The sequence below is a fragment of the Mercenaria mercenaria genome, unplaced genomic scaffold (genome assembly GCF_021730395.1).
Source record: "Mercenaria mercenaria strain notata unplaced genomic scaffold, MADL_Memer_1 contig_697, whole genome shotgun sequence".
NCBI classification, from domain to species: Eukaryota; Metazoa; Mollusca; class Bivalvia; order Venerida; family Veneridae; genus Mercenaria; species Mercenaria mercenaria.
Window position 1 is genome coordinate 19,003 of NW_026463589.1, and position 27,037 is coordinate 46,039.

The 27,037-nt window shown below is 35.9% G+C and overlaps 1 long non-coding RNA gene across 1 annotated transcript; it reads right to left on the reverse strand.

Moving 5' to 3' along the window:
- Nucleotides 1–12,193: 12,193 nt before the first annotated feature.
- On the reverse strand, nucleotides 12,194–23,824 carry LOC123549939 (uncharacterized). Its single transcript, XR_006686130.2, has 4 exons — nucleotides 23,681–23,824; nucleotides 20,769–20,866; nucleotides 16,612–16,777; nucleotides 12,194–12,927 (listed from the first exon to the last, which is right to left on the reverse strand). It is a non-coding gene; the product is annotated as an uncharacterized LOC123549939 (long non-coding RNA).
- Nucleotides 23,825–27,037: the final 3,213 nt, after the last annotated feature.

Genomic DNA, 27,037 nt, shown 5'->3' on the forward strand with positions numbered 1-27,037 from the left:
GAGCACTTGTTAAGTTTTTTGCCCACCGTTACATAACTGAAATACTGTTGAAAAATGGAGTTAAACCCGAAAAAAAATAAAAACATATTGGAATACTGCGAAATCAGCTCATTGCGTGAGCATGAATGTTCGTGGTTTTAATCAGAAGGATTATTTCATGGGGATTTAATGAATGAATTTCATGTTTTGACAACTGGAATTTTATTTGTTCATAGGAATTTACTTTTGTGCTTTTAATCAACCACAAATCCACTAAAATTAGTCCTGCACAAAAATTATTGATTTCACAGAATTTATCATAATTATACTAACCCACAATTTTTTATATCTAGTGCGTTGATGTTGTGTATTTAGTATTCTGTCACCCTCCTCATCATTTTTGAATATAAAATTATATTTTGTTCTTTAATTTATGAGCTAGTTTGTGTTTCAGCTTCTTCATAAATATGGGAAGTATGGACATTGGTTGCTTTTTCAGGGTGAGCTATTAGAATAGGGTGGATGGCCATGTGTCGTCTATCGTCCGTCGTCCACATTTTTACTGAAACATCTCTGAAACTTATTGTCAGAATAACACCAAATTTGGTCTGTAGCATCCTGGTGAGGTCCTCTATCAAGTTTGTTCAAATGGGGGGCACTTGGCCCCTTGTAGGGGCCGCTAGACCTAAAAATAGAAATAACTTTAAACGACTTCCTGTCATGAACCGCTTAATTGATCTTTTATCAAACTTGGTCTGTAGCAGCATTATAGGGTCCTCTCACATATTAGTTCAAATGGGGGCATTTGGCCCCCTTTAGGTGCCGCTAGAGCTAAACATAGAAATACGTTTAAACGACTTCTTATCACAAACTGCTTGATTAATTTTCATCAAACTTGATCTGTAGCATCATAATTATATGGTCCTCCCATTTTTTTTCAAATGGGGGCATTGCCTTTAAACAACTTCTCATCAACCGTTCGATGGATTTTCATCAAACTTGATCTGTAGCATCACTATAAGGTCCTTTATCATGTTTGTTCAAATGGGGGCTCTTGGCCTCTTTTATGGGCTGAAAATAAAATCACATTGAAACGACTTCTTCTCTTCGGATGACTCGCTTTAAGGTCAAGGTCACACTTAGGGATCGAAGGTCATATGACTTTGTTTCATGTTTATATTGCCCTGCATTGCGGTGCTCTTGTTTATCTTTGGCAGATCCTTTTTTTTCACCTACAATTAGTTTTTAAATTGAATTACTTCCCTTTTATGTTACTATAAATAGCATATTTTGTAACCTTTTATGATTGATGGTTAGGAAAAAATGACACCACTTTTTTGTGGTACAAGATGGATGGTACCTCCAATTTTGAGGTGTATTTTGACATATCTGTACCTGGTAAGGATTTTTTTGTGGACTTTAAAGTTCTTTAAATTTTGCTCCCATCCTCCTCTGATATAACCATTCGGGCGTACATTGCCCTGCTTGGTGGAGCTCTTGTTGGGGCGGGGGGGGGGGGCATTTGTCACCAACAGCTCTTGTCAATGACAACTTTTGTTTCATTTATGTTAGACTTTGTGTTATATTTATTATGTTGATAAGATTTTTTTTGGTATTTTTGTCTTAACACTTGGTTTTGCTGTAACTCTGTGATTCCAGCAGGTATGCAAATTTTGATTCCATACCTCATGTTTTTATTTCGATGTAAATGAGATGTGAAACCAAAATTTGTAGTCCTTTTTGGCGCCATATAACCTTTACTGTGTTGGTGCGCCGTAAAACCCAAATAAATAAATAAATATATAAATATTTTTAAATAAATAAATTAATATATGTGTTGAAATTTTCAGTGATTGTTGCATTTTCAAAATGCATATTTATGGTATACTATATAACTAAAATCCATAATATACACCAAAATATAAAAAAAGACCTTACTACTCAAAGGGGTTAAAGGTCAAGTATGGAAGGGGTACCTGCATTCTTTATTTTGATGGAATTAAATTATATCAGATACATGCAACGGTTACAGAGATATGACCCTGCACGCAAAACTTAAAAAAGGAAGGCGGTAGCATGTAAGTAAAATAGGTCACAAATGTTGAGCCAGTACGAATGTGTAGTACAATTCGGGCTCGTATATAAAGCAGCGTCGAAACTAATCTTATTGGGTTAGTTGACTTGCTGTGGCATGTGCGTGTTCGTTTGTACTGCTAGGCGCTTTGCCCTAATTGGTCTGGTATATTGTGGTGGTGATTTAGTTCGTATAAATTCTGTCTACTATATAATAATAATAATTTATAATGCGAACTTGTATCCTAGCGGATCTCACGTATGGGAAAGTCAACTGTTCTGAATATAATTATATCCCTTAATGTAAATTTTATATATATATATATATATATATATATATGTATCCAATGTATTCTCGAGACCCAGTTAACTTTCAGAGAGAGAAAATATAGAGATAGACCCTAAAATGTTCAATGATAGAAACACATTAGATAAAGTCTAGAAATTAAGTTCTAAGTCCTTGAAATAACCAAAAATGATTTCACAAATGTGAAATTTATGATAGTTTTGTTAATATCAAATACAGAATTTTAAATATTTAATTTAAAGTTGTGATCCGCAAAGAATGACAACTTTTGCCTTGGACTAGTACTTATAAGCAGAGATATCTATTAGTTTACTTCCCTTGCAATTACACAAATGAGTGGAAAATTAAAACGGTTAAAGACACAATATGATACTATTTTGCACAACAAAAACATTTAGGATTTATTCATATGTATTTGATTTACCCATCAAAACCTGGTTCCTATGATTTTATCAACTTACTTATTGTGAAAAAATAACTTTTAACAAGCCGATAATAAAATGAAATATTTGTAAGTATTTTATAGTGCAGGTAATACAGTTTTGCTTGTATCAAAATGTCACAATAGAATCACTTTTGTAATACAGAACACCTGGTAGGATTAGTAAGGTGCAATTATATTGATCTCTATTTCCTATGTCTAGAAAAAATAGCTTCTCTGGTCCAAATCAGTTAAAAAGACTAAAATGTCATTACTGATTTGTGAGACATGAAAACAGAGATTTGAGTACAGTAAAATTCCGCTATTAAGACCACCCATGGTTCTTTGTAAAACTGGTCTTATTAGCGGTCTGGTCTGATTAGTGGACAAGGCTGTACGGGAAAGGTCTGGCAGACTTTCCGTTTTCGTTTTTCCATGACTATGTTAGTATCAGATACGAAAGAAGACTGATAAAGATAAGCATTTCATTAGCCTTTAATACTTGATCACTGTGTTAATCAAAGAATTACGGATCAAACTGTGTATTAATTAAGGACGCACTTCACTGATAATGATTTGAATTTTGACCAATTAAAATCAATTACAACAATATCAAACCTTTTTAAACTTCACTCTCTGCTGAAATCCCAAACGTATTTACATTAATAATAACAAACAAACACCGTTTACATCTAATTAAATCCGTTTTAATCTGGTCAATTCGATCAGCGGGCGATCAGCGGGCATTCGTCTAATTACAAATGAATTAGTTATTTCAACAATTTCTTAATATGTTAAATAGCGATGCAAAACACCAAACATCTTTAAACAGTTTCAGACAGTCAAACAGTTGTTTTGATAACATTTAAAAGACTTGTTAGCAATTAACACAATGTACACGCTTAACGTGTTAACACGATGTCGCACGTGTTAATTCTCGCGGCGATTCGCGGTAACATACAGAAAAATTTGAGTGGTCGTAATTGCGGTGATTAATTAAGTGTGAAAAAGTCAAACAGTTCTGAAATTGGTGGTCGCATTAGTGGATTAGCGGTCTGGTCGCATTTTCGGACAAACGACCATTGGTTTTAAGAAGGAAATATTCCGTTCTTTGCAAAATCGGTCGTATTAGCGGTGCGGTCGTAATTTCGGCGTGGTGGTAAGTAGGAATTTTACTGTATATATATGCACATGTTGAACCATTACGAATGTGTAGTACAATTCGGGCTCGTATATAAAGCAGCATCGAAACTAATCTTATTGGGCTAGTGGACTTGCTGTGGCATGTGCGTGTTCGTTTGTACTGCTAGGCGCTTTGCCGTTATTGGTCTGGTATATTGTGGTGGTGATTTAGTTCATATAAATTATGTCTACTATATAATAATAATAATTTATAATGCGAACTTGCATCCTAGCGTATCTCACGTATGGGAAAGTCAACTGTTCTGAATACAATTATATCTCTTAATGCAAATTATCTATCTATATATATATATATATATTCAATGTATCCTCGAGATCCAGTTAACTTTCAGAGAGAGAAAATATAGCTTCTCTGGTCCCAATCAGTTAAAAAGACTAAAATGTCACTACTGATTTGTGAGACATGAAAACAGAGATTTGAGTATATATATGCACATGTTGAACCATTACGAATGTGTAGTACAATTCGGGCTCGTATATAAAGCAGCATCGAAACTAATCTTATTGGGCTAGTGGACATGCTGTGGCATGTGCGAGTTCGTTTGTACTGCTAGGCGCTTTGCCGTTATTGGTCTGGTATATTATGGTGATAATTTAGTTCGTATAAATTATGTCTACTATATAATAATTTATAATGCGAACTTGTATCCTAGCGGATCTCACGTATGGGAAAGTCAACTGTTCTGAAAATAATTATATCCCTTAATACAAGTAATCTATATATATATATATATATATATATATATATATATATATATTCAATGTATCCTCGAGATCCTGCTAACTTTTAGAGATAGAAAATATAGCTTCTCTGGTCCCTATCATTTAAAAATACTAAAATGCAACTACTGATTTGTTAGACATGAAAACACAGATTTGAGTATATATATGCAAATGTTTACTGCCCAAAGTCAACACCGTTCAGTATATACTTCCGCATACTGATCAGTACTACACATTTGTGTCGTTTCACTCTCTCGTGGACTGAGATCCCTGGGGCATCAGATGTCTCATACCAGTTCCTAATGATTTTCGTTAAATTTGCAGCATCAACAAAGTTATGATCCCTCATCCACATTTCAACTTCCTCTAAAGTTCGTTTGAGCATTAGGAACACTTTGTTTATCAAGAAGATCTTCAACCAGTGCAAGTTTAAGCGAGTTTGAATGGACTTTGCTACTGCCTTCCATGCATCCGCGGTTACATTTCCAATTCCAGTGGTATAGGATCGTACACGCAAGTGAGTATAATTATGCGAACAACCAATATTTTTGCCAATAAGTTCTCCATTAGATCCATACTTTTTGGGATAAGAAAACCGAAATGGAATTTCTTCTTCATAGCCATTGATCTTCATGTCTTTTTTGAAGTTCATACTTTCTTGCCAGGTTTCGAGTTCTCCTAGGTAGATATATCTAGCATATGCTACATATAGTACGCCTTTTGGAACTGCCTTTGAACGAATCTTCTTCAATCCTAATTTAGCCAGGGAATCGGGACTCTTCAAATTAGTCTTCCGAATGTTAAATTTTGCGATTTCTGTTACTCTTCTAGCTATTAACAACGTCAAATATTCTTTTTTTTCCTCCTTTTTCCACAACACTCTTGCGATTGGGAATTGCGAAACGCATTGAAAGAGGTTCTCTGCTATAACATCTAATTCTTTGTGCGTCAGTTTTTCCATTAATCACTTCGTTGTTAGAGTATTTTCAAGATCATAAATTGTACGAGGGATGTTCGAAATGAATTGCTTATTTCTATCTGGAGACTTCAAATTTCAAGTTAGCCCAAAAGGGCTCATTTCATGCCCTCGAAGTACTCCCCGTGGCTAGAAATGCAAAGTTTCAGCCGATGTATCCACTTCTTGAAGGCGTCACGGTACGCTGATTTGGGCACAGTAATAAGGTACTGATGAATGGCAGATCCAAGTGACTGTCGGGACTGGTATTTCCGCCCAGCAAGGAATGATTTCAATTTCGGAAACAAACCACGAAACAAAAAGAAATCACATGGGGCAAGGTCTGGGGAATACGGGGGGGGGGGGGGGGGGTGAGGCAAAACAGTTACTTTTTCTTTCTTCAAAAACGCCGTAACTATTGCGGAGGTATGAGCGGGGGCATTGTCATGTAGAAGACGGACATGTTTAAAACCAATGGCAGGGCGTCGTTTCTGATAATACTTTTTCAGTTTCTTTAGTACTACGTCTTTGCAGTACTTTCCGGTGATGCTCTTGCCCTTTTTCACCGGCACTTTTATTGCGACTCCTTCACCAGGGAAGAAGATTGCATACAAAACCTTCTTTGCACTCAAAGAACGTTTGGCAATTATTGGGCGTTTGCTGTGTTTAGTGGCCCAGATCTTATTGCTAACCTTTCTGACGAGCTCAAAATAATGGACCCAGGTTTCATCACCTGTGACGACATTGGCAAACTGCTTTTTGTCATATTTTGGAAACATTTGAAGCAGCTTTTTGGCCACTTTAACCCGTTGCCTCTTTTGCTCATCAGTCAACAGATGTGGCACCCATCTAGCAGAAATCTTTCTGACTTTCAAATGCTTCTTCAAAATAAGGTGAACCGTTGATAGTGATATGCCTACCTTTCGTGCAATATCACGAACTGTAAATCTGGCATCTCCTTCAATGATTTCCTTTATTTTGGAAACGATTTCTTTACGAGATGCAGATTTTGGCCTACCTGATTTCGGTGCATTTTTGATGGACTCTACACCAGACTCAAATTTCTTTTTCCACCGCCGAACTGTGTCATAAGACACACAAGAAGGTCCATAAGCAGTAGAAAGTTCAATCATCAGCTGCTTCAAAGAACAACCAAGTTTTGAGCGAGCTTTGATGTAAGCCCGTATTTCATCTTTCTTGTCGACGCTTCTACCAACCATTTTTACTACAGTGGTCAATGACTGCGTGTATTCAAATGGCAAATTTTATGTCTTACACTTAGTCTAACATGTACATTTATACACTGTTGTGTAGGTATTGAATAACCCTATACAGGTAGGTATTGGTTTTTATCGTGCCCCACGTGGATATCGAGCTAGAGGACAATAAGCAATTCATATCGAACACTCCGCGTACAATTTACCCAATTTTTAGCTGTCCTGGGATTTGTCTTTAAAATTGTTAATATGTTTGAAAGAGTATCTGATGTATGCAACTAAGAGCTTCTGTCAGAGTTGACATAATCATTATAATTTTCATGTACTAATTGAAAACTGGAATTATTATCTTCGAACAAATCATTGTTTATTGAATTAAGTTTGTTTACTTCATCGTCGTTTGCAATTACATTTTGCGTCAGCACACCATCTAATGCAGACAAGTTTTCATCAGCTGCTTGACTGCTTTCATGTAATAATTCATTTATTTCACATCTTATTGTCTTTGAGACTGCTTCATGGAGATTTTGTTCTAATTCATCTGTTATCATTTCTGGTGTCATAATTTCTTCAAAAGAAGATACATCTTCTAAGGTACTCGAATAATTCCATTCCTCTCTAATGTGTCCTCGTTTTCATCTTCACTGTTTGTAGGTAATACTGGTGCTTCATTATTCTTTGATCTATTTTTTACTGACCATAATGTCTTCTCAGTGCATGTCATTATCTTCTGAAACGTCATGGACTTACTACTAACATAAGGACAACCGTTTTCCAGACGTATGTATATTAACAAGTCTTCCAGATTTCCTGATGAGTCTTTCACCTTATTGAGATTGCCTATAGTATTTGTTATAGTAGACTTGCTTATGGCGTTAACTTTAGTCCAGATATCTTTTAGAAGTTGATAAACTGTCATTGGTTTTCCATTTGAATCGCGATTCATTAATTGAATCCTCTGACCATCAGTAGCAAAGGAACATAGGCGAATTCCGTTTTCGATGCATTTATCTATCACATAATTTGTAGCTTTCCGCATCGCGACAGAGTTCAAGTTATAGTCTTATAAACCAAATGCCATTGGCAATGAACATGGAATCTCCATTTTAGAATTTCTATCGATATTTGTCAGAACTCAAACCATTACTTCAGCTGCTTTTCGTCGCATCAATTTATAACATGTCTCAGTCGTAACCTTACATGATATACTATTTCGTACTATGGCTTCAGTTACATTGAATTCAAATGTGTCCATATTTTGCCTTGGCCAAGCAGATAAGAAAGGGGTATTTGGCATGGTCTGACAAAGTCCACTATCAGCTGCAGTCATTGAAGGCACCTCAGCTAGAAATACTTCCTTTTTTCAACAAAAGTTTTAGTCGTGGTTTTAAAGCCTTTGCAGCTTCTCTTACACTACTTGTTATTACTGGAACTTTTTTGTCAAATATTTCACTTACTATAGACCACATATCATTTCAAAGAAATTCACTGAACAGTCTCCGGATTTAGTTTGCAAATCCGGAATTTTCGCAAACTCAGCTACCTTTTATCTTTGACTATTATTTGATCTGTTGACATCTAACAATAGTTCGGGTCTCATAGAGAAATAATTGGCCATTTCCTATTACATATCTCAAACAACAAACGGCTTCAAAGTTGGTCCTCCCATGGGAGTATTTTTTTCGCTATCCCATGGGAGGGCCAACCGGAGTTTTTCTCCCACTTTGAGAAATGCGGGAGAAATACCCCATTGGGTTTTAACAAAATTTCTGAAATTCATTGTTTATCGCTGGTTAGTATTTCTTAGTCTTTACTGTCATGTTGTTTCTATATTTAACCTGAAAATAAGCATTTTGAAAATCTCCCACTGGAGGTTTTCTCCCAAATGTTATACAGGCGAACTCCAGCGGGAGAGTTCACCTGCGGGAGAATTTCTCCTGTTTTGAAAATGGGGTTATTCTTTTGTTTTGAAAATGGGGTTATTCACCCATTTATTCTTACCTTCATATATAGAATCTGTTCTCGGTAGTTTACGCAACAATTTGTAATTACAACTGATTTTATTAAAATAATAATAATAATAATAATAATAATAATAACAACAATAATAATAATAATAATAATAATAATAATAACAAGAACTCTAAATGCTTATTTTCGTGTAAAGTTATTTATGCTTATGTGAGATCTCACTTTAATTAAATGTATATTAGCTATCTTCTATTAGACATTTGCGAATTAGGTCTACGTGGACTGTGGACACCTAAGACGATCGATTTTTCAAGGGGACCGTCTCAACATAATTTGATTATATCATGCGCGGTAGGAAAAGTAGTTTATAACGTCAATAGGGTTGGGTTATTATATCATCACTATGCGGTAGGTGATATAAATTTGGATGTGCCTAAAGTACTTATTTACTATAAACGTCTACACCAGGAGAAACTATCCCTATAACTCTGATTTAAATTTTGACAGAATTATGCCCCTTTTTAACTTAGAATTTTTTAGAAGTTCTTGATAAAGTCAAATATCTCTGTTACTATCAAATCTATTGACTTGAAACTTAAAATAGTTATTTACTATCGAAGTCTACACCAGGAAAAACAATCCTCATAACTCTGATTTGAAATTTGACATAATTATGTTCCTTTTTAACTTAGCAATTTTTGTTAAAGTTTTTGATAAAGTCAAATATCAGAGGATGGGAGCAATATTTAAAGAACTTTACTGTTAAAACCCTAAGGAAAAGGACAACAAAGGGAAGAAATTCCCCGAAAAACTCTAAGTCCACTAAAAATCATTACCAGGTACAGATATGTCAAAATACACCTTAACTTTGCAGGTACCATCCATGTTGCACCAAAGAAAAGTGGTCTCAGTTTTTACCTACGGCAAATAATAAAAAAGTTACAAAATAACCTATTTCTAGTAATATAAAACGGAAGTAATTCAATAAAAAATATTGTAAGTGAACAAAAAATGAATTTGCCAAATAAAAACAAGAGCACCGCAATGCAAAGCGACATAAACACAAAACAAAGTCATGTGACCGTTAACCTAAGTGTGACCTTTACTTTGAAGTGAGCCATGTGCTCTGCACGTCGTCTTAATGTGGTGAACATTTGTGCCAAGTTTCTTTTTAAAATCCTTCAAGCAGTTAGAGAGTTACACATCGCACTCGAAACAAAGTTATATGCCGTTTGACCTCTAAGTGTGACATTGATCTTGTAGCCAGCCATCCAAAACATGCGCTTCAAACAGATCAAGAGTTATAGAGCGGACACGAAACAAAGTCATATGACCTCGACCCCTAAGTGTAACCTTTACCTTAAAGCGAGCCACCTGATACAGGCGCTGTGCACGTCGTCTTGATGTTGAGAACATCTGTATCAAGTTTGTTTAAAATCCTTCAAGGGGTTTACGAGTTACAGAGCGGAGTAGACAGGAAATTGCTAACGGACAGACGGACACACAGACAGACAGACGGTCAGATGAACACCTGTGGTATCCCAAAATATGTTCCTTCGGGCGTATAATAACAACAAAAGAATGGAGACGCAAGATATTACGTTTTCTACAGTTTTTACAATGTTTTACCTGCTGACCTACATTTTAAACCCAGCTGACCCAGTTTAGATTTTGTTTTTCATTTCGGACGACGACGACGATGGAGTACGGATTCATTGCGATCAGATTAGCTCATCTTTTCAACTTTGTCGCAGATGCGCAACTTATAATATTGAAGAACATTTCAGGAAAGTGTTATGACGCTAGATCAAATATTTTTTGCGATATGCATAACAAAACACTTCTCTGGTGAACAGACGGACGGACAGACAAATCCAAATATTATCCTGTGCGGTGACATAATAAGCCAAACCTTACCATCATTATAGGAATGTTTTCCTACCACGATCCCCTTGAAAAATCGATCGTCTTAGGTGTTCACAGTCCACGTGGACTTAATTCGTAAATATGTTAACGCGCACTGAAATAGCCTGCGGGCGGGTTATACAGCTTCTGCAGGAATTCACCCGTGACGTTTTTCTCTTACGTTACCTGTATGGTCAAAATTAATATTTTCGTCAGTGTTTGATAAGCCTCAGTTCTTTATTTCAGATTGTTTTCTACGCTTTTGCTGAAAACTTTGTGCAGCCGCATCGTTTTTATTTAACAACAGTGTATTATTTAAATCTGGACTTATTATTAAATCTAGACTTCAGGCGTTTTGCGTTTTGAACAGCCTATAAGTGGTATTTCTTATATAATTACACTAATAAAGAGAACAGAATTGTCTCCCCTATCTTCCGTAATAACTAACAATGATTCCATGGTAAAACTGCTTTCCTATTGCCTATAGTGCCGAGGGCTGACTGGAAACAAAACCAACTGCTTAGTGTTTACAGTTCAATTTCATGAATCAGTATTGCTCTAAGGATATACCAAGTCGTCCTTTACATACCGCTTCTCCGCATCTGGTAATTTAGATAACTCTGTCGGTCTTAATCACAGGAGTGAGCATCGCTAATGGGGCATCCGTCGTTGCATGTTGTTAGACGTTCAGGAATGACTAAGTTAGACGTTCTGGAATGACTAATCCTTCTGTTTTGAGTTAGACGTTCAGGAATGACTAAGTTAGACGTTCCGGAATGACTAAATCGCCTGTCTAAGTTAGACGTTCTGGAATGACTAGCCCGCCTGTCTGAGATAGACGTTCAGGAATGACTAACCCGCCTGTTTTGAGTTAGACGTTCAGGAATGACTAATCCTTCTGTTTGAGTTAGACGTTCTGGGATGACTAACCCACCTGTCTGGGTTAGACGTTCCAAAACGACTAACACGCATGATCTGAATTGTCTAACCAGACTGTTTGGGATAGACAGTCTCAAACGAATAACCTCCGGTTCTGGATCAGATATATTCTTGAAAGGCTAATGTCAGGAACTGTGTTAGACATTCCTGAACAGCTAATTTTCAATAGGAGGTATATTTCAATACTTGGTTGGCGTATGGGGATTGCTTTAGTTTTGGGATTTTTTTTATAATTGGGTTTAACATAATGCCGAGCTATTTGTTTCCCAAATCACAGCCCTGGGTCCCTTCCCCGACTTGTAACAAAACCATGTTGTGAGTTATCGTTATACTTAATACTCTGATATCTCAGCACTCAGCCTTTTGGATTCTACCATGCTAGCAATAAATGTTAAACGGGAGGTGTTCGCTACAGGCACTTAGGCAGGGATGTCGGAACAAACCAATTTACATCTAATGAATACAGTCTTCTGTGGTATGGTTTATTCAGACTTGGAAAACGTATGTACAACAAATTTTATCAAGATTTTTATTCCATATTTTTTATCATGCTTAACTGTAAGCAACGTAAATAAGTAGTGTAACCGATGAGTAGGTATTAGTTTTTTTATTGGAATTAGAATGTCACCTCAGCGCCAAATGTGGGCTCATTGAAGTAAAGCACAAACATGCATACAGTTTTTGCGCCGAGATGACGGTTTTTGCCTTAATATATCTAATGGTAGTGGGCGGATAGCTCAGTGGTTTGCACACTGGCCTTCCAATCTCACTATTATTTGGTGCTATAACAAATCTACTTTTTGTACAATAAAGGTTGCACGAAACATTATGGTCAACATGACAGATTTGGTCAATATATTCTTTACCGGTTCACCCACAATATTATTTCATCAAATGGAAAAACCTCTATAGTGACCGTATACAACATATTCCCTCGCATAAAAAGTATAAAGCAGTTTTAACATTGTATTACCTTTTACTGCATTTATAATGAAAAACAGTTATACATGGTTAAATATTACACTGATACTGTCACAAAATTAATGCTGCATCAGGTTTGTCTTCTTAACATTTTATCCTCATTAAGTCCTCGTTCATTCACAAATAGATTAATATCACATTTAGTTTTAACTGAGTGTAATCTGTTCCTCTGAACCACTGGAAATACTAAATGATCACAGTTACTTCCATCATCAAACTTCTTGTGACTTTGATTTCAAACTTCTTGCCACACCTGTATTATAAAAAGAGGAAAATGGAATGAGTGATGTTAGTTAAGATATATCATACCATATACTAGTAAAATCATTCTCAAATGGTGTTGCAAAATTAATGCAAAGGATGAAAACAAGGTGAATTTCAGGTATTGTTCATGTAATAATGTTAACTAAAATATGTAAACCTGACAGTTACACCAATTAAAAGACTTAAAAAAGAGGGCCAAGGTCGCTCACCTGAGAAACATATCATAACAGTGTAAACATGTTTGACTTAGTGATTTCATGGAAACAAATATTCTGACTAATTTTCATTAGAATTGGACCAAAAATGTGGTCTCTCAAGTGTAAACAAGTATTTTCTTCAATTTGACCTAGTGACCTAGTTTTTGAGCAAAGATGACCTGCATCCGAATTTGACCTTAATTACATCAAGGCTATCATTCTGACCAAATTTCATGAAGATCAAAGAAAAATACAGTCTCTATTGCATACACAAGGCTTTTCTTTGATTTGACCGGGTGACCTAGTTTTTTAACCTAGATGACCAATATTCTAATTTCACTTAGATTTTATATAGACAAACATTCTGATTTTATTTCATGAAGATCCGTTATAAAATGCAGCCCCTATTGCATACACAAGGTTTTTCTTTGATTTGACATAGTGACCTAGTTTTTGATCCCGGATGACCCATATTCGATTTTGACTTAGATTTCATCAAGGCAATCATTCTGACAACTCATGAAGATCAATTGAAAAATACAGCCTCTATCGCATACACAAGGTTCCTTTGATTTGTCCTGATGACCTAGTTTTTGACCCGACATGGCACAGTTTCAATGCTGACCTAGAGATTATCAAGATAATCATTCTGTTCAAGTTTGTATCAAATCAAAGCATAAATGTAACCCCTATATGGCTGAAAGGGCCAAAAATGAAAATTTTGCCTCTTTCAGGGACAGTAACTCTAGAACGCATGACATTATCTAGCTGGTTTTCGAAAGGAACCGAGATATTGTGTCTTAACTTGTGTGTAAGTGTGGTTAAAATCAAGTATAAAATGTCACTTCTATCATGGTCACAAGTTAAAAATGAATAAATTTTGGCTCTTTCAGGGGTCAATCAGGGGCTGTAACTCTGGAAACTATGATTAGATCCGACAGATTCATCATGGAATCCAAGATTTTTATGTTATTGAAGATAATTTACAAGTTTGTATCAAATCAAACCATAAATGAAGATGGCTGCAAAAGCCAAGATAGCAAATTTTGGCTCTTTAAGGGACCATATAATTATGGAACCCATGATGGGATCTGGCCAGTTTTCAAAAAGAACCAAGATGTTACGCCAACACAAGTTGCTCGCAAGTTTGATTAAGTCAATTGCAAAATGTTGTCTCTATCGTGTTCACAAGCCAAAAAGCAAATTTTGGCCCTTTAAGGAGCCATATAATTCTGGAACCCATGATGGGGTCTGACCAGTTTTCAAAAGGAACCGAGATATTATGCAAATAAAAGTTTTGTTCAAGTTTAAAATCGATTGTAAAATGTGGTCTCTATCGTGTTCACAAGAAAATGACGGGCAATCACAAAAGGTCAACTATGTGACAGGTGAGATATGAAAATGGAGATCTAATAAAAAGAAGAAAATTGAATAAAAGGAGGTAATTCAAAAACTTGATAAGGAAGAGTTCTGATTCTTTGACACTGCTCTTCCCGTCTATAGCCTCTATCCTTTTGTGAAGTTTCAATGAAATGCAATTAAAGACTTTTCAAGTTATGCTGTAGGCAAGCCTTATTTTGTACTATAAAGGAAGATAATTCAAAAACTAGGTAAAGTAGAGTTATGGTTCTTTGACATGTACTGCACTTCCCGTCAATAGTCTCTATGATTTCTTGAAGTTTCAATGAAATGCCATTTTTTAATAATTTTCATGTAATGCTCCGGACAAGCCTTATTTTGTGTAATAAAGGGAGATCATTTAAAAACAAGAGCTATACCAAGCGGGGCAATATACGCCCGAAGGGTTATATTATAGAATGGGAGCAAAATTTAAAGAACTTAACTGTTGAAGCCCGAAGGACAGGAAGAACAAAGGGAAGAAATTTAAAAAAAAAACTCTAAGTTGACAGAAAAAATTATAAGTCCACAAAAACAACATTACCAGGTATAGATATGTCAAAATACACCTAAAAATTGGAGGTACCATCCATGTTGTACCACAGAAAAGTGGTCTTGGTTTTTCCCTATGACCAATAATAAAAAGGTTATAAAATAAGCTATTTATAGTAACACAGAAGGGAAGTAATTCAATAAAATATTATTGAAAGTGAAATAAAAAGGGATCTGCCAAATAAAAACAAGAGCACCGCAATGCAGTGCAATATCCACATGAAAAAAAATTAAATGACTTTTGACCCCTAAGTTTGACCTTGACCTTGATGCAAGCCATCCGAAACATGCGCTCTGCACATCATCTCAATGTGGTGAACATTTGTGCCAAGTCTTAAAATCCTTCAAGTGGTTCATGAGTAACCGAGCGGACACGAAAAAAAAAAAGTCATATGACCTTTGACCCCTGTGACCTTGACCCTGAAGCAAGTTATCCGAAACATGCGGTCTGCATGTCGTCTCGATGTGGTGAACATTTAAGCAAAATATCTTAGAAATCCTTCAAGGGGTTGAAGAGTTATAGAGCGGTCACGAAATTGCTAACGGACGCATGGACGGACACCAGCGTCATAACATAATACATCCCTTCAGGCATATAACTAGGTAAGGTAGAGTTATGATTCTTTGATGGTGCACTTTGTCACAATGGCCTCTAAGTGAATGTTCAATCAAATGCCATTAATACTTTTCAAGTTATACTCCGGACAAAAGTGTGATGGAAGGATGGACAAAGCGGCAACCATATCCTCGCCCTTCGGGGAGCATAAAAAGCAATACATGTAAGATTCACTGATTCCACTCAAAGAAGCTTACATATTATAGTAGGTAAGTCCATGTCAGACAAAATTTCTAACTCCTGTTCGCTCTTTTTGACTTGCCTCGACTGTAACGATAGCAGGCTCATCAGAACTTTTCAACATCACTGTTCACATGGTGCACGACTTCCTGTGAAAAAAAGTTCAAGAAGTAAAATAAATACAAGCATAACCATTCTTTTTGCAACATATGAAACAAAAGGGCAATAACTGCCTTTGATTGTTCACCTGAACACCAAATTAAAGGCTCAAACCTTTTATCTTGAGTTGTGACCTTGACCTTAAGCCGACATGGCTGACTCAAGGGTTCTGCATATCGTTTTGATGAGGTGATCATTTGACCCAAGTGTCATGAAAATCCTAAAAGGTGTTTAGGAGATACAGATCGGACACAAAATGTTACGGAAGGACGGATGGAGACCATTCCTATAACCCCCACCACTCGTGGCGGGGGATTAACAGAACAGAAATAATGCACATATTCTCCGTACTGCCATCTATCTATCCATTTACCAAATTCTATGAAAAAATATCTTGCACCTTTAAAGTTATCACTTGATCCCACTTTGCTTGGATGGACTGGCAGTCAGACAAACAGCAAACCAGAAGTCTGTCCCCACAATCCCCAGCCCTGCTGATACATCATTAAAGTACTGAAAACATTTCTTTAACCAAATATTTCAATGTATCAAGATTCATTGTATATCTTACATCTCCACCAAAGTAATTTTTCCAGTGAGTTCTAGTGCTGCCCTGTACACAGTCTCGTTCTCCTGGTTCTGTAATCCCTCAATCTTGTCGAGGACTCGAGGCCGCCAGCTTCCTCTGTCATGACAGTGAGGGCATCTAGCACGTTCTGACCTGCACGCTCAGCTGCCTATAAAAAATAAATTGTAACAGGTCTTTACTAGCATGCAAAGCAATCAGTTTATTCTGTGAAATCATTAACGTTCCTAATTACCATATAAACTTAAATCCAGATAATTACAAATACAAGAGGGTCATTGACGCTAAAGCGCTCACCTGTGTACAAGGCTTCAAGTGTGTCTATAAAAGCAGAGTTTGTTTTCTTCTTTGTTAGCCTACCGGTATATTATATACATGTCACGCACATTTTTGAACCTAGGGCAATAATTTGAATAATTACTATGGAAATTACAAATCTGATAACACAGGCAAAATATCAAGGGTCTAGCTATTGATGATTCAAAGAAGAAAATTTTCAATGTTTCTTATATTTGTTAGTTTGTTTTGGGTTTAATGCCGTTTTTCAACAGTATTTCAGTCATGTAACTGTGGGCAGTTAACCTAACCAGTCTTGCTGGATTCTATACCAGTACAAACCTGTTCTCCGCAAGTAACTGCCAACTTCCCCACATGAATTATCAGAGGTGGAGGACGAATGATTTCAGACACAATGTCTTTCATCAAATCATCACAGAGAATATACGCCCCACCCGGGGATTGAACTCGCGACCCCGCGATCCATAGACCAACTCTCATTTTTGTCGGCAGCCGAACTATTTCATGTTTCCAGTTTCTATTTGAGTTACTGTGTGCAAAATCATGCGAGACCAAGACCAAGAGCCAATCAGAATGTAGAAAGCGCTGCTTAATTTAGACGAGCTAAAAAGGAATAGATTTTTTTATTTATTTTTGGGGGATGGCGGGGGAGACCAGGTGAGGGTAAAAAACATAACATGTTGATTATAAATATGGATGGAAAATTAAAAATGAAACAAGGGTTCGTCGCACAGGAAATGCCCCCCTTCATGCATTCAGTAATTGCAAAACAAACAGATATGCTCACTGTTCTGGTTCAATCTGATGTCACCTTGACCTTTAACCTATTGACCTAAAAAATCAACAGGGGTCATCTGCTGGTCATGATCAACCTCCCTATTAAGTTTCGTGATCCTAGGCCCAAGCGTTCTCAAGGTATCGTCCGGAAAGGGTTTAACTGTTACGGGTCAATCTGACCATAACCTTTGGCCTACTGCTCTCAAAACCTACAGGGGTCATCTACTGGTCATGACCAACCTGGGCAACCTCCCTATGAAGTTCCATGATCCTAGGCCCAAACGTTCTCAAGTAATTGTCTGGAAAAGGTTTAAATGTTCTGGGTCACTGTAACCTTGACCTTTGACCTACTGACCTCAAAATCTATAGGGATCATCTGTTAGTCATGATAAACCTTTCTTGCATACCAGACGGGGATTTCCGGTATTTTTACCGGTGCTGGAAAAATCCATCTTACACCCCGGGGTGTAAGATGACTCTCGTGCTGTAAATGACATATTACGAACTACATATATGTAGAAGATTTATGTAGTAATTTATATTTTATTTAAAAAAACGGAATAAAAATTCAATACCTTGACAGTTCCTATTGGTTCCTGATAGTAATTTCTCGATTCAAATTACGTTATTTTATCAAAAATTCATAACTGATAAAACAAAACCGGAACTAAACATTGTTATTTGTTTTGAAACGTCGTGACCTCTTTTACGGGCGTTGGTTTCCCGTGCTTTGTTTAAATACACTGCTATAAGAAATAGTTCTAAAAAGAAAGCCATTCGATTGATTTTATTTTTATTATTATTTCTTGAAATCGGTATGCAAGAAAAAGATTCTGTCACTAGTTATAGGTGGAGATGGAAATATCCGGCTCTCGGGTAACTGTTTCTGTGGTAACTCGGCAGGAAGCCTCGTTACCGCCTAAACAGTTACCCTCGAGGCGGGATATTCCCATCTGCACCTACAACCAGTGAAAGAATCTTATACTCTATCATCTTTCATGACCCTTGGCCTAAGCCAAGTTTTTGTCCAGAACCGTTGTACTTTTCCTGGCCAATGTGACCTTGAAATTTGAACTAATGACCTCAAAATCAACAGGGGCCATCTGCTGGTTTTGAACAACCTCCCTATCAACTTTCAGGATCCTAGACCCAAGCAATCTTGAGTTATCATCCGGAAACCATTTAAATGTTCGTGGTCACTGTGACCTTGATCTTTGACATACTGACCTGAAATTCAATAGGGATCATCTGCTGGTCATGACCAACCTCCCTATCAACTTTCATGATCCTATGCCCAAGCATTCTTGAGTTATCATCCGGCAACCGTTTAACTGTTCGTGGTCACTGTGACCTTGACCTTTGACCTCAAAACTTCTTCGAAGGGGGGCATAATAAAAAAGAAACGTTGGGGGTATGCATGATCGGGGTGGTGGGCATGACTGGGTGGAGTAGTGAGGTTGGGGGAATGGTACAACATTGCATGTTGATAAATATTCATGGAAGGTTTGAAAAAACAAGAGGGTCATGATGACCCTGGATCGCTCACCTGAGTAATATGTCAGAGCTACATGTTTTAAATGTCAAAATGATGATAAAATATTAAGAAAGTCAGTAGGTCACATTCATGGTCAATGAAATTCAGTTTTACAATTTGTGTGCAAAACTGTGTATGTCATGAAAATTTCAAGGCTGTATCTTAAAAAACAAGAAAGTAGGTCTGTAGGTCAAGGTCACAGTCAAGTGACATCGTATTACTTGGGGTCATCAGGTAATTATAATTAAACAGTCTTGGAAATAGGATCAGATGATTTTTTAAGTATTTTTCCTATATAACTCACATAATAACTAAGTGACCCCAGGGCGGGGCTTCTTTTAACCCCAGGGGCATAATTTGAACAATTTTGGTAGAGGACTACTAGACAATGCAGCATACCAAATATCAAAAGCCTAGGTCGTATGGTTTCAGACAAGAAGATTTTTAAAGCTTTTTTCTGTATAAAACTTGGGACCCCTAGGGCAGAGCCTCTTTTCACCCAAGGGGTACAATTTGAACAATTTTGGTTGAGGACTATAAGACAATGCTACAAACCAAATATCAAAGGTCTAAGTCTTGTGGTTTCGGACAAGAAGATTTTTAAACTTTTTTCCCCATATGTCTATGTAAAATTTGGGATCCCCGGGGCGAGGCCATATTTGACCCTAGGGGGATAATTTGAACAATCTTGGTAGAAGACAACTAGATGATGCTACATACCAAATATCAAAGCCCTAGGCCATGTGGTTTTGTACAAGATTGTCAAAGTTTTCCCTATATAAGTCTATATAAACCATGTGACCCCCGGGGCAGGGCCATGTTTGACCCTTGGGGGATAATTTGAACAATCTTGGTAGAGGACCACTAGATGATACTACATACCAAACATCAAAGCCCTAGGCCATGTGGTTTTGTACAAGAAGATTTTCAAAGTTTTCCCTATATAAGTGTACATAAACCATGTGACCCCTGGGGCGGGGCCATATTTGACCCTAGGGGGATAATTTAAACAATTCTGGTAGAGGACGACTAGATGACGCTACACACCAGATATCAAAGCCCTAGGCCCTGTGGTTTTGGATAAGAAGATTTTAAAAGTTTTTCCTTTCGGTTGCCGTGGCAACCAGAGTTCTGCATGGAATTCAATTCTTTGAACAATTTTTAAAGGGAACCACCCAAGGATCATTCCTGTGAAGTTTGGTGTAATTCTGCCCATTGGTTTCAGGGCTTTTATGGAAGATCGGATGAAAACTGTTGGACTTGGCTAAATTTGCAGTTTTTCGAGTAATTCAAGGGCTAAAAACCAAGAGTGCCTGGGGCGAACTTGCTGGTTATTGATCTTGGCCAAGACAATATGCCCACAAACATTGTCACCAAGTCTGGTGAAGATCGGATGAAAACTGTTTGACTTAGAGAGTGGACATGCATTTGGACGCCGACCGACACGAGTGTTCACATAATACGCCCCGCTCTTCCAGAGACGGGCGTATAAAAAGCTGAAAACATAACACAAATTATGTCAGGCCCTATTTACCATAGAATAGTTTATGCTGCCAGGCCATCAGTCTTTGCAAGAGCACCTATGACCGTACCAAAAGTTCAGTCTTCATACACTGGCTGTAACATCTTTTCCTAAAAACACAAGCCAACAAATGACATTAAAAATAGAAGTACAACAGTAATAAACAAGAGCTGTCAGTGGACAGCGTGCTCAACTATTTTCAGTGCTTGATAGTATAATATAGGCTATGAGTAAAACTATAACATTACAATAAGCATATTCTAAGTCGAAAAGGGGCCATAATTCAGTCAAAATGCTTGATAGAGTTGCCTCCTCCTTTTTACAGAGTGGGGTCATAATGGTAAACAAGTATGCAAAATATCAAAGCAATATCTCAATGTACTTTGAAAATATTTGGGGTGGTATGCAAACTTTAACATTTATTCTAAGTCAAAAAAGGGGCCATAATTCAGTCATAATGCTTGATAAAGTTGCCTCCTCCTTTTTACAGACTGGGGTCATGATGGTTAACAAGTATGCAAAATATCAAAGCAATATCTAAATGGACTTTGAAAATATTTGGGGTGGTACGCAAACTTTAACATTTATTCTAAGTCAAAAAAGGGGCCATAATTCAGTCAAAATGCTTGATAGAGTTGCCTCCTCCTTTTTACAGACTGGGGTCATGATGGTTAACAAGTATGCAAAATATCAAAGCAATATCTCAATGGACTTTGAAAATATTTGGGGTGGTACGCAAACTTTAACATTTATTCTAAGTCAAAAAAGGGGCCATAATTCAGTCAAAATGCTTGATAGAGTTGCCTCCTCCTTTTTACAGACTGGAGTCATGATGGTTAACAAGTATGCAAAATATCAAAGCAATATCTCAATGGACTTTGAAAATATTTGGGGTGGTACGCAAACTTTAACATTTATTCTAAGTCAAAAAAAGGGACCATAATTCAGTCAAAATGCTTGATAGAGTTGCCTCCTCCTTTTTACAGACTGGGGTCATGATGGTTAACAAGTATGCAAAATATCAAAGCAATATCTCAATGGACTTTGAAAATATTTGGGGTGGTACGCAAACTTTAACATTTATTCTAAGTCGATAGGGGCCATAGTTCAGTCAAAATGCTTGATAGAGTTGCCTCCTCCTTTTTACAGACTGGGGTCATGATGATAAACAAGTATGCAAAATATCAAACAAATATCTCAATGGACTTTGAAAATATTTGGGTTGGTATTCACACTTTAACATTTGTGTGAAGCTCACGCTCACGCACACGCTCACTCTGATGCCGACGCCAGGGCGAGTAGGTTAACTCCCCTATTCTTTGAATAGTCCGAGCTAAAAAGTGTTGTTTTTTTCTGACAGTCGAGCTATTTCTTTTGAACCATTTTGGTTGCAAAATATCCTTTGTAAAACTCATGTCAATACTGAGATGTCAAAAACATTTAATATCCCTTTGGATAGAAATAGTACATGTACCATAATGTTGAGCCTGTTACTTGTGGACAAACCACCTCAATGACTCAAACATTTTAGTACATTAAAAACAAGAGGGTCATGATGACCCTGAATCACTCACCTGAATAATATGAGCCAAATGTTTCAAATTTATGGCAATTTAATGCTAAAATATTAAGAAAGGAGATTAGTAGGTCACATTCATGGTCACTGAAAGTCAGTTTTAAGATCAGTGTGCAAAACTTAAATGTCATCCAATTTCAAGGCTGTATCTTAAAAAGCAAAAAAGTAGGTCAGTAGGTCAAGGTCACAGTTAACTTCATGTGACCCCTAATCACTTGGGGTCATCAGGAAATTTAATTAAATAGTCTAGAAAATATGATCTGATAATGTTCGAGTTACTTTTTCCTACATTTATAAGTCATAAGAAGTGACCCCAGGGTGGGGCCTCTTTTCACCCCAGGAGCATAATTTGATACTTTTTTGTTAAGAGATTCACTAGGCAATGCTACACACCAAATATTAAAGTCCTAGGCCTTGAACTTTCAGAAATGAAGATTTTTAATTTTTCATTTTTATACGCCGTAAGGAGTAGGATAGCTCTAGTTATTCTTCAAATAGTCGAGCTAATAACATTCATACACACAACATACAGATCCTCAACATTTGATACTTTTCAGTGCTATAACCATTATTTACAAACTGTATTTTATTTGGTTATTTTACTTTTTATCAATCTTTATTTTATCATGTATATGATTCATAATTACCTAGTTGCATATGTAGCTGTTAAGATTATATTATCTAAAATTTAGGTAAAATATGTCACACTTGGTACCAGTGTTACTTTTAAGTCATAAAAATTGTTACATCAAGGACATAATTATATTGCATAAATTTCAAAATTTTTAAAGATTATCTTAGTAATCATTATATTTTTTTACAAAAACCTCATGACTTTTTTATGTCTGAAACAGTATTTGATGTAGGACAGTTGTTTCATTTTATAACTGAACACTAAATACTGATAGTTTTCATATCATTACACAGTGGTTATAAAAAATCCTGTAGCTGTCATCTTGCCAGTTTTAAGCAGCCTAGTAATTGTGGTGAATATAAGAAATTAAAATCATTCATATTCAACTGTTGCCTTTGACCTGTTGTCCCTCTTACTGGTTTTTATTATTGTTTAAATATAAGAATAGACTGTTCTCCTACTTAGATATGTCATGTATAATCATACCTAAATCTTACAGAACTTATAGACATTAAGTGCAAAATTATGTGCATAAATCTCCAACACCATGGCAGCACCATTTACCCTGCACAAATTCTTACACTGTGTAACACAGCTGAACTTTCGGGCATAAACAACTCCTGTCTATGTACTTGGTATGAATTAAGTGTTCTACTTTGCCCGCAGAATTTTTCAAACTCTCTACATTGCTGGAAAAACATATGAAATACAAACCGGAGAAACTACAATTGATTCCCACACAGCGGCACTTTTTCCAGTGACCAGTTTGAATTACAGTTACCATTCGTGCAACTGACCCCTCAACTTGACTGAGATTGAAAGTGGCCTGTAGTTGTACAACATCTGAAAAATGATGGAAGCCAGTCTTACTATCTTTCATTAAATAATGGAACATCTTAAATGATCATATTTTGTGCAACAGTGTCAAAACAATCTGACTGCAAAGAAAATGTGAAATTATATAAATAAAAGTGCCTTTGGCTTTCACAGCAACTCCACCATGAACATTTATATCATAAATTACTCTGACCTTTTCAAAAAAGTAAAGTGTCAAAATGTGATACAAAAACTCTAAACAAACTGATACCTGTATGTAAATTGTGCCATAATCTACAGTTTAAGTAATAAAAATATTAAGTACAAAGCAGTGTGATCTTATACCTTACTTAACTGGCCTGAAGTAATATGTACAGTTCCAATATTTTTTTTTACCTAAACTGAATATCCAGCTTTATGCACTAACTCATATGAAGAAAATCCTGTCTATCCAATTTGTAAATGCAATCTCACTTGCACACTTGTTTCAAGGGTGGGGGAGGAGGGGGCTAGTGTGAGGGGCCTCCCAGGATTTTGTTTACTTGGAGAAAAAGATTTTTTCCCCTTTCTTTGAAAGACCGAGTATTTTTTCAGAACTTGAGGGTCAGAATATTTTTTTCATAGTAACCCAAAGATATTTTTTGGGAATTCAAAACTTAAATTAGTAATAAGCTTGTTAAAGAAATGTTATGCTCAATCTTGCATTTTGCTGACTTAATTAAGAGAAAAAATTGTTATCATCAAATGTTTATGTTTTTTTTTTTATAAATTAGAAGAAGTTTCCTCATGACATTATTTGTCTGAATATTTCTGAAACATGTCTGAACAGACTGAACCCTGCCTGAACCATTTTTAGCAGTCTGAATCTTTCTGAACAGTGTGTTTCTGTTCTGAACATTTCTAAATGTTTTGGAGGTTGTACTGAACTGTATCTGAAAGATTCAGAAATGAATTCAAGAAGTGTCAGAAAATGATTTTACTGAACTTTTACTGAAATACTCTCTAAATATTAAGAACTAAATTCAGGATATTCCAGAAATAAGTTCAAAATGTTTCTGAATTCACAATTTCAAAAAATATGTTTATACACAACAGAATATGCATAATTCTTTTTCGCAAATTCATAAGCTTTACAAGAGAAAACTATGTACAGTCCGTGACTGATAATTTCGAAGTGACGTCACGTTTGTTTATGTTTTCTGAACTTATAAAACTAACAAAATCGGTAAAGCAGCTTACATAAACAATAATATTAGGTATATTTTATTGCAACACGTCTGTCAGTCCCGGTAGCTCAATGGTTAAGCATTGATGTTTGAAATGTCGAATTATGTGGGTCGTAAGTTCGAATCACGGTAGGTGTTGTTGTTTTTTTTTTTTAAGTTTTTTTTTTCTCTTTCAGGGTAACCACCATAATCATTCATTTTTCCTGAAATGTATTAATATATTTAGAAATATATTAAATTAATTTCTGTTTAAAGGTGACCAGCCATCAGCTCTGTGTAAACACATCATATTATGAATGCATTATAGTCACGAAAACACTCGGAAATTTCGTGCAGGTTAAATTCCTCTCTGGTATATATATTGCCAGTATTTAGTGTAGTCAAATGTCAGAGGCGTCTGTTGTTGCAAAGAAAAACATTTTTCAGTATAAGAATGGTGATAAATGCATACTACAAATTTCAAGCGACATCATTTTTCCATATTTCGTCATTGTATATGTTGAGCGCAAATAACCAATCTGCGTTATTTACCAAACGCGCAGCGCATATAACAAATTTTTGTACGTTGGTTATATGCGCAACGATTTACCAATCGTTGCGCAGGATAAATTTAACCTGCGCGATTTACCAAATGCGCAGCGCAAATAACAAATGTAACTTTATATATCAGAAATTTGCATTTCGTGTTTGATTAATCATGCAGCTGGTCAATTTATTAATAATTATAGATAAAACCCAAACATGCGTGAAGGTGTGATTTCCTCCAGCTTGCACACGTCGTCCTCTGGTATGTTTTATGCTATTTTTATAATTTTCTACTTCACCCGAGCGCACACTTAGCAAAATATCGTTTTTATCATATTGAAATATCTTGAAATTTCACAATAATATTCTTTTTACCAACGGCAGCATATCTCTCAACATGTCTAAGATAAAAGATGAAATAAAAATGTCAAAGAATTAAAAGAAAATTCTTACAGATATTATCTATATTATTATTATTATCATTATTATTATTTTATAGTACAAAATCAATTGAATAAAGAGTAGGCCTAATTTTCATCAAAACGTAAACGAAATTTTATATTGTGTAGCTGCACAAGATATGTGTGCGGTGCCCTGCGCTAAATGAAAATCTGGAAATTACTCTGATAACTTGAATATCTTTTATAAATCATATTAACTTTTACTTAGATTTACGATTACAGACTAAAACTATAGTTTTTTTTACAAATCTAAATGGATCTATAATGTTACACCTGTAACTTGCGTGGGAGGTCGGTCCTGTGCTAATAGCAAAGTTTGAAATTACACTGTATTTCAAATATATTTCATTCATAAAACATACTATTTGTGTAACTTTCAAATGAATACTGTAAAAAATGAATAGAAAAAGAATGATTTCTGTCATAACGAGAACGAAATATTACATTTTTTATCTGCGCAAGATGTGTGTCTGCGCTAATAATAAATCTGGAAATTACTCTGATAACTTGAGTATCTTTTATAAATCATATTAACTTTTAATTTGATTTACGATTACAGACTAAAACATTAGTAAAACTTTTTTACAAATCTAAATGGATCTATAATGTTACACCTGTAACTTGCGTGGGAGGTCGGTCCTGCGCTAATAGCAAAGTTTGAAATTACACTGTATTTCAAATATAGTTCATTCATAAAACATACTATTTATGTAAATTTCAAATGAATTCTGTAAAAAATGAATAGAAAAAGAGTGATTTCTGGCTTAACGAGAACGAAATATTACATTTTTTATCTGCGCAAGATGTGTGTCTGCGCTAATAATAAATCTGGAAATTACTCTGATAACTTGAATATCTTTTAAAATCATATTAACTTTTACTTTGATTTACGATTACAGACTAAAACTATAGTTTTTTTTTACAAATCTAAATGGATCTATAATGTTACACCTGTAACTTTCGTGGGAGGTCGGTCCTGTGCTAATAGCAAAGTTTGAAATTACACTGTATTTCAAATATATTTCATTCATAAAACATACTAT